Source organism: Dermacentor albipictus, chromosome 7 (assembly GCF_038994185.2).
Source record: "Dermacentor albipictus isolate Rhodes 1998 colony chromosome 7, USDA_Dalb.pri_finalv2, whole genome shotgun sequence".
NCBI classification, from domain to species: domain Eukaryota; kingdom Metazoa; phylum Arthropoda; class Arachnida; order Ixodida; family Ixodidae; genus Dermacentor; species Dermacentor albipictus.
This window is the reverse complement of record NC_091827.1, coordinates 65,806,521-65,815,773: the sequence shown is the minus strand read 5'-3', so window position 1 is coordinate 65,815,773 and position 9,253 is coordinate 65,806,521. Positions and strand designations below refer to the sequence as shown.

At 46.2% G+C, this 9,253-nt stretch overlaps 1 long non-coding RNA gene across 1 annotated transcript in view; it reads left to right on the top strand.

The window, feature by feature from the left end:
* Positions 1-545: 545 nt before the first annotated feature.
* LOC135921552 (uncharacterized) overlaps positions 546-9,253 on the top strand; it is a 35,184-nt gene continuing 26,476 nt past the window's right edge. The window contains exons 1-3 of the long non-coding RNA XR_010570556.1: positions 546-2,044; positions 2,278-2,393; positions 2,516-2,700. This is a non-coding gene — a long non-coding RNA (uncharacterized lncRNA). The remainder of the gene's footprint in view (positions 2,045-2,277; positions 2,394-2,515; positions 2,701-9,253) is intronic.

Sequence of the window (9,253 nt, the reverse complement as noted above, 5' to 3'; positions counted from 1 at the left end):
ATTTAAGCACAAGAAAAAATGTTCAAAACGTTTTCAGCAAGGCAGAACTAGTGCAGCTCTTGCTTTTGGGACGGTGTTGGCCTGCTGAGCACGAGGTCGCGGGATCGAATCCCGGCCACGGCGGCCGCATTTCGATGGGGGCGAAATGCGAAAACACCCGTGTGCTTAGATTTAGGTGCACGTTAAAGAACCCCAGGTGGTCAAAATTTCCGGAGTCCTCCACTACGGCATGCCTCATAATAAGAAAGTGGTTATGGCACGTAAAACCCCAAATGTTATTATTATTGCTTTTGGGACAATTCAGCAAAATTAATAGGCCACGTGACACCATGCAGCTGGGCGCGCCAGAATTGCTCCAACGCAATGCGGTCGTCTAGGTCTCTGTCAAGCACGACAAAACAGGCAGAAAAGGGCGCGACGAACCATACGCGGACAAAAGATACGCCGATTCCGGAAGCTTTGACCCCACCTGACCTTCTTTCGCCGAATCAATAACCTCAATTCGTTCTGCTTCTCTCAAATTGAAGGAAGAAGAAGAAGGCGCCGACTAGTGCGGACGTGGAAAGATCGGCTCCCGCTTCCGTAAATATTTTCGGTCTGTGTCACCTACCGCGGAAATGCACGCCATTCGACACGGTTTCTTCTGAGGACTTCCTTCAGTGAGTGGCCTTTGCGCGGAAACTGTGGAACTTTCTGTGTAGACCACGCCGCGGCGACGCTAGGCGCGGGTAGGCTTAGGCCTAACTCGAAGAAGAGGGGCATAATGCCCGAAGTAGAAATGGTGGTAGGAGAGGAAATCTCCTCCGAAGAAGCGAACAGCCCAGGCTGGACGATAGCGTTGGGCAAGAACAAGAAAGCCCTGCAAGAAGCGCCAGTTTCAACGAGAAAGAAAACCCACATGGGCTCGAAGGGTGGCTGCCGCACGGCTGCTCTGCAAGGCGTGTTGCAACGTCTCGCAGCCTCGTCGAGGCTCCCCAGACTACCTAGCGAGCACATACGAATTATTGTCCGCCCAAGGGGCGGGCTGGACGTCAAGAAGATAAGCCAAATCAAGCTGGCTCAATGCCCCCACAGAAACTGGGCCTCTTCGATTTTCGGAGTTCTGGCAGCCCGCTGGCAGCCAGACGGCAGCCAGCTAGTTCCGGTTCTGAGAGGAAATTGCGTCATTGTCAGGCGGACTGAAATTTGAAGGCGAGCCTCAGTTCGCAAAATCGAATGCCGCGGAAGGAGCGCCGGCGTCGTCTGCTCGCTTGCGCGTTCTCCGCGTGTAAACATGATTGCCGAAGAACTCCTCCGAGTGGCTACATCGCTGTTCAGCCTGCTTTTCGCTAGATCATCCCGTAATAACAACGCCGACGAAGATTTCATCGGTGATGAGTTCGCATTAGTTCTCCACTTAACGAAGCTGCAAAGACAGGATCGGCACAGGGTGCCTTTGTACGTTGAAAGTGTCGTGCCAATGTACCTGGAATTTGAGTTTAAGAAGTTGTCCCGGCTCTCAAGAAGCACGTGTGGAGCCCTGGTCGAGGAGTTCGAGGCGTCGAGCAACTACCCAGAAGGTACCCGAGGACGTCCCCGAATTTCGGCCGAGAAAACGGTTCTTATTGCGCTAACGTACATAGGCACGCAACAAACTACGTATCACATTGCCGACAAGTTCGATGTCAGCGAATCAACCGTCCACGCTGCACTTAACCGTGTCCTGGATTTCATCTTCTCCATAAGTGCGAGAGAAGTCTGCTGGCCTGACCGCGCGACGAAAAGGAGCGGAGCAAGCGGGTGTTCTTGGGGTTGGTTCGTCGCAGGTCGGGACTCCCGGACGTTATCGGTGCCATCGATGGATGTCACGTCCGCATTTCTAGGCCGTCGGAGTCTGAGCAAAGGTATTACAACAGGAAGAAATTGCACTCGATCATTCTTCAGGGGGCCTGCAATGCAGATATGCTGTTCATCGATGTGTTCATCGGAATTCCCGGGAGCGCCCACGATGCTCGTGTTCTCCGGGACAGCTTCGTGTACGAAGAAGCACCGGCCAATTGCGAAGGTATGAAATCACCTCATTTCGTACCACTAATGCATATTTATTATAATGCAAAATTAAATTAAGTATAGCAGGCCAGGGGTCAGAAAATGCATGCATGTATGCCCACAGGCAAGTAATGAATACCCTGATGATGCGTAGAAGCTCGAATGTTTGATATAGCTGTATATATTTTCGTGTCATATTCAGTCTGTGTGTGTTTCAATTATTTTATCACCATACATTAACCGCCGCAGGAGGCTATCTGTTGGGGGACGCTGCATATCCTTTGACGACGCGGTTGCTGCCACCCTACCGCCAGACTACGGCGAACTGGCAGCCATGGATGAGTGCCTTCAACTATACGCGCACAGTAAGCAGCGAGTAGTAATTGACAGGGCCTTCGGAATCCTCAAAGCGCGGTTCCAGCGGCTGCTATATATTGATGTCGGCAGCATCAAGCAGGCGGTACAGATTGTATACATATACTTGCAGCCTGTGTGCTGCACAACAAGGCTCGACGATGCGGGGACGTCGTGGAGGACCTCGAGGCGAGCGACAGGGGTACCGACGTCTCGTCTGCTGAACCCCCCGAAGGCGATGACGCACCAGCGCTGTCGGCAGCAGCCTTCCGCGACAGCATCGCCCAGAGCCTCTAAATCACGACCTACTGTATAAGGGTTCGTACGCAAAGGTTATTTACATTTGTGGCTTGACTGTGATGTATATTCTCTTACTGTACGCATGGTACACACACATATACGTTTCGTTTTTTCAGTATCCGTCCATTTGCGTGCCTCTTTTTTTTCCTTTTACTTTGCTTTTATTCTTACGCATTGATCGATCGAAACCAATATAATTTTCATATATGCTCCTGTTTTATATACCTGTACTAGTTCTTTAATATTCACGTGTCTTGCAATTGTGCAGAAATTCAATCATATATACTTCCAGCTTCGTTTCTTCATTGTATGCTCACTTTTCTAATGTCGAGCGCACATGTGTATGTACTTTTTGTTGCTTGTTCCCTTCATCCTCAAGAGATATTACTCTTGATATTTGCAACTCATTAAGATTCTTTAATTGTTTGTATACATTCTAGTATTTTCATGCGATTACTGTGCGATTGTGTTACACAATTTGTGCACCCCTTTGATAACTAATTTACAATTTGATTAACTATTCATCCGAGCCCACATTATGCCTGCAACCTGGGGTTGTTTACTACATGCTACATCTTGGAGTACATGCATGTGATGTTCCCTTTTTGAAATGCAGTAGTAGAAATATGAAAGGTAGTCAGCTTTTATTCTCTTAATGATAAAAATAACCTTCATGGCTCTTCTGAAACAGGCCTGTATTGATGATGCTCAGTAACTACAATAAATATACTTTGCACTTGTTACTCATGTATTCTTTGCGATGCATACGCACGTGCATACAGCACGTGTTGGCACTACTACATCATTGACTAGCGTATTTTAGTACTACAAGTTTCTGAACAATTGCCTCACTGCATGGATATTGTTTCTTTATTCAATATCCTACCAGACTAGATAAATATTGCCAAAATTTCAATACAAAATTAGGGGCTCTAAATTTATTTAGCCCACACTATACATGCTAGGCCACACTGCAACATGTAAACTTGTTGCATACTGGCCAGGATTTGGATAATCAACGACCCAAGATTTTTTTTCAATGAGATGTTTATTCCTTGGATAAATTTAACTCGCACAAATAGAATAATTCACAGATAACAAAGGTACAACACTACAGTTAAATGGCACAAAAGAATATATAACAAGTGAAAAGGAACAGTTGATGTGAAAAAAAAGAACAATGCAACAAATAAAATGAACAATATAATTTAAATATTAAGGAAAAGCTAGGCAACAGTAATTAAAGGGCGCAAAGGAACAATAAATGAAAAAGAACAATCTATACGATTGAAAAGGTGCATGCAATAAAAAAATTTTAATGAACGTTATAATTTCTTGGATAAATTTAGCTCGTAGAAATAGAATAATTCACAGATAACAAAGGTACAACACTACAGTTAAATGGCACAAAAGAATATGTAACAGGTGAAAAGGAACAGTTTATATGAATAAAAAAGCACAATGCAACAAATAAAATTAACATCATTTAAATATGAAGGAAAAGCTAGGCAACACAACAATTAAAGGGTGCAAAGGAGCAATATATAATAAATGAAAAAGTTCAATCTATATAATTGAAAAGGTGCAGTAAAAGAATTAAAATGAACATTATAATTTAAGTATTAAGGAAAGGCTAGACAAAAGAACAATATATGTAACAAATTGAACAAAATTATATGAATGAAAACAAGATGACATAAACAAAATAAGTTATAATTTATATGTTATGAAAAAGCTAGCTATCATCAGGAGCAGGCTGCTGCTGCTCATGCATCTGCCACCTGCTTCAAGACAGCCAGGGCCTCCTGCAAGACCACCAGGGCCCCCCTGATCAAGCCTCATGCGCTCATTGTGGCGCCGTTCTCTGTTTTATTCCGACTGCTTTAGATAATTTAGAAACCCTTCTATAAGCACCCGGTTTGGATCTTGTCGAGGTCGTCTTCCTGAAGGGCCCTGTGGTGGTTGCTGGGCAGGACTCAGCTGCTGGGCAGGACTGGGCTGTTGTGCTGGACTGGGCAGTGGTGATGGACAGTCTGGGTCCAGCTCCATCACGTATTCTGATATGCTGCCCCTACTTGTCGTTGCCTGGGGACTCTCGACAGCTGGCGACTGGGGGCTTGAGACAGCTGACTGGGCACTGGTGGCAAAATATTGTGCCCCAAGTTCAACTGTTTTACAAGATAAAGAGCATTCTACACTGAACAACTAGCAAGCAGTAATAATATTACTCATTACCTCATCACTTAATTACAATAAGGAATAGGTGCTATTTAGGCATGGAAGCTAGGTGATTATTGATGGTATGCACACAATGCATTTCCATAAGAAAAAAAATCAATTGTAACTTGCCTCAATACTCGTCGACGTCCTGCCACCGCGACGTAGACAGGATTAAACGAGTGCATAGTCTCGAAGACCTCAGCCAACTGCCTGAAAAACCGAAATCAAGGCTACTTTTGTGCAAGCTTTTAATTGGCAGACTGCTTTTCAGCATGTATACGTTCATAAATAATAAGTTGACGGCTATACAACGTTGGACTCATTGGAATTAAGCTGAAATCTGGTCGATTTGCTGATTTATGAAGTAGTTTCTATTTTTGAGCATGAATTAAGTGGCTACAAAAGAACACAGAGAAAAAGTGTTTCAACCATGCAGAATATGTAGCTCGAACACTCAGCCATGCGAGAGCCTTATGTCGAATTAAGTCGAACTAACATGCAGGGAGGGGTTTAAAAATGTTTTCTCACTCTTCAAAGTCGCAGGTCCTCCGGTCACTGCCAGACATGCTCTTATGCTGCTTCACTAGCCTGTACTTTTTTTCTAGCGATCTCCACTTATTTTCTATTTGCGAAAAAAACATTTCGCAATTAAACCTCTGATTAATTGCGTCCGCCAGCATTTCCCAAACCTGTCGTTTAGATTTCTTCCTATTTCTTAAATAGGATTGATAGCTCTTGTACATTTCAGTAAGGATCAAAACTTTGGCCTCGGGCCACATCTCCACTGCCCTCTCCTTTGAGGGACCTGGGACTGCATCTTCTGTCGCTTCATAAAGAACTCGAACTTGCACGCCTTCTGCAACAACAAAACCACGCTGCGCTAAGATTGCATGAGAAGCTACACAAATAGTAATATCGCAATCATGAGAGGAATAGTTTACTGTACCTGCGGTAATGTAGACCGGGTTGCCGTTTTCTGTGATAGGAATTGTCCGTCATCATTGAGGGCCGGGAAAATTTCCGTTTCTTCGTCTCCGAGGAGCACTCGTAGAGACATCCTGCAACGGAGCGAAGTGAGCAAGGAATCGGGAGCTGCAACCGCGACGTCTTCGCTAATTGTAGAAAAAAAAAGAGGATACCACCCATTAGAAACAGGAAGAGATATCACTACAGAAACCGCAAAAGGCACCGCAACGTAGAAGCACCTATAGCTGCAACCTGCGAGACACAAATCAGATGTACTATCGGCGTCAAATGAAAGTTGAACAGCGGGGCGCGTGGCCCAAGCACAAGTTAAGATATAGTGCGCGCCGTCCAGTCATCAACATTGACAGGCGCGCACATCCGATTTGGCCGCACTGCGTGATCCCCCTCTAGTGAGATAATTTCGCTTCTGTCCTGGTTCTTACATTTGAGAGGGAGGATATAAAAACTAAAAACGAAGCTAAAATATTGCAGTTTACGGCGAGTATTGTCGCACAGATCGCCGAAGCCACAAGTGCTGTCAGCGCGAATAGCGGTGCGCGTGGTGCAGTTTGCACCGTCATCGCAAAGTAGATTCGCCCGCGCGGTGCGGGCGATGACGGTGCAAACTGCACCGTCATCGTCACCGTTTGGGACACGTTAAAGGACATCACGGTGTCAAAATTAACCCGGAATCCGACACTACGGCGTTCCTCATAATCCGAGTGTGGTTTTGGCACGTACAGCCCCATAATCCAATCCAAGTGTAATACTTCTGCCACAATGCAATGTGCCATGTGAGCCAATGACAACGCTGAACCCTCTCAGAGGTCATAAAGTATGGCGCACAGCAACGCCTCAAGCAAACACCTCTCCCTGCGTGTTCTGTGTACTACGCAGACAAACAGCAGTGATGCACGCAAGGTAACGTTTAACATCAACTCACCTCTGTCGTGTTAGCTCAAACGTTGAAGAAATTAAGCTCTAGCTGTCAACATCACCACCAATTATCGTCAATCAAAGCATCCAGCATGGAAAGCTTCGCTTACATCGATTCCCACAGTGCGTGGCATCTGCATAATATTCTAATGCCATTTTTAAATTTTCTGTTTGACTTTTCGATTATTTCCTCTTCTCATAACATTTTTTTGTTTCTCATTCAGCCAAGGTATATTAATCACCTGTTACGAAGGGTACGTACGGACACAAGTTCAGTTCAGTTCACCTCAAGTTCCCCTTCCGGTTAGACGGGCTGTCATACTTGCTTCCACTTCGTCGAGCCGCAGAAAGTGAAATAAAGGGTACTCTTGCCTTGGTACTATCATATTGAAAAAGAAAAAAAAAAACACGTGAGGCCATGCATGGCGTGGACTCTGTGGCCCACGCCAGTTTCTCACTGTCTTGGCTTGGTGTGGCTGGGATCGCAACATATGGTGCGAGCCGAGTCTTAGCGACTCCTTACCCTCCAGTATTCCGTACGGTAAAATGCGCACGCGCAGTCCTCGACCGCTACGGTAACTTACGGCACTAACCGTAGGGTAACTTCGCACTGCTAAAACTCGCTAATAAAGCGACAACTGCATAAAAACGTGTGAAGATATTCCAGTAGTTGTAAGCAGCGCTTGTGGTGTCTTCTTGTCTCGTCCCTTGTCTATATTTTGCGCTGTTACTAGCAGGATGGAAAACCAACAAGCCCAAGCTGCTATTCTGTTTTAGATAGTCGTTTCTCCTGTCTCGCTCCAAAACAAACGCGCAGTGGTCGGTACGCGTCAAATCTGGCTTCGTAAGCGCTCCGTGCTGGAGCTTTGTACCCACTGTGCTTCTTGCTGTGCATTAATAAGCCAATGCGCAGCTCGGGTCTGCGCCAAGATCAAGACGTGACTGCTGGAACCGGGCTCATTCGTGCCGATGTTTTCTCACGCTTAGAAGAACAGAAGTAAGGCTGGAGCTACACCGCAGAACACGTCGAGTGTTCGCGAATTGGCATTTCTCTCGCTCACGCTAGCCCACATTTGTTCAGTCTTCGCGTTGTTCAGACTCAGCTGGTTGCTTTCTATTATGTTTCAGCGGTGATGACCTCGATCTCACATTCGATCCCGAACGACAACATCAGAGTATGCTCGAGGCACTTTGTCAGCGGAGAAAAAAGCAATCGGTGGCCAATTCACCAAAATTCTACCATGGTGAGGTGCAAGGCACACTCCAAGCAATGAAGCTACAAATGGCAGTTGAAAAACGTCCACGGGCGTATTCGCTGACTTACGTGGCATGAAATAAAGTTTTGTTAACTTACTTTGAGCTCGACATCGTAAACATGCTTGCTTTGTTGTAACAAAGACTTCGCGACCTGTGGTGGTTACTTAGTGGCTATGGTGTTGTGCTGCTGAGCACGAGGTAGCGGGATCAAATCCCTGCCACGGCGGCCGCATTTCGATGGCAGCGAAATGTGAAAGCACCCATGTACTTAGATTTAGGTCCACGTTAAACAACGCCAGGTGGTCCAAATTATTCCGGAGTCCTCCACTACGGCGTGCCTCATAATCAGATCGCGGTTCTGGCCCCTAAAACTCCATAATTTAATTTCAGCACTTCGCTGCGATGTTCGTGCTGTTTACTTCTTTTGCACGATATGCATGGTTGTAGTGGTAAGTTTGAGGTTAATGGACGGTTTGCAAAAATACTGTTGCGCATGCGCGAACACGGCTGTCACGAGCGCCCTCTACATGGTTAGGTACGAGGAGCAGACGAACAACCAACGCAGCTATAGCGCACCCTGAGACGACGGTTTATGGTGGTTTTGATCGCGGTATTTTCCTGAAAAGGACGGCTCGTTGTGTTGCGCATTGTGCACAAAGTGTTTCACTAGCAAACGGAGCACGAGTTTATTTCGGTTTCCGTCCGAGAAGAGCTATCCGGCGAGGAAAGCAGCATGGATAAGCGACGGCCGGAGATGCCACCACAGCACACAACTTGCTCGCTCTTCGCAGAGCCGGTTGTCATCGCGCTATTTGCTGCTGCTGAATTGTCACATGCCAGCGCTACGAGGTTATATCCGCCTGCAAGCTTCGAGACACCCTTAAACGCAGCAGCAAGTTGCCGGAATAGGGAAAGTTCAAGATGGACGAGGACGGACAGCGCTTGCGAACGCGCCGTGGTGTCACTCAGTTGTCGCTGACATGTTATTATACTAAATATTATAAAGTGATGTCGAAAGTGCGCCTCATATGACAATCAGAGCCTAGTACTACGCCACTGAAGTGATCGAAACACACCATTCGAGGGCAGTTGGCGCGACCACCGTGCGACGGAGTTCGGCTGGTTTGCTCTTTTCTGCCGACTGTGTACAGATAGCCAAATGTATTTCTTATTTAGCCTTTTAATATTGATG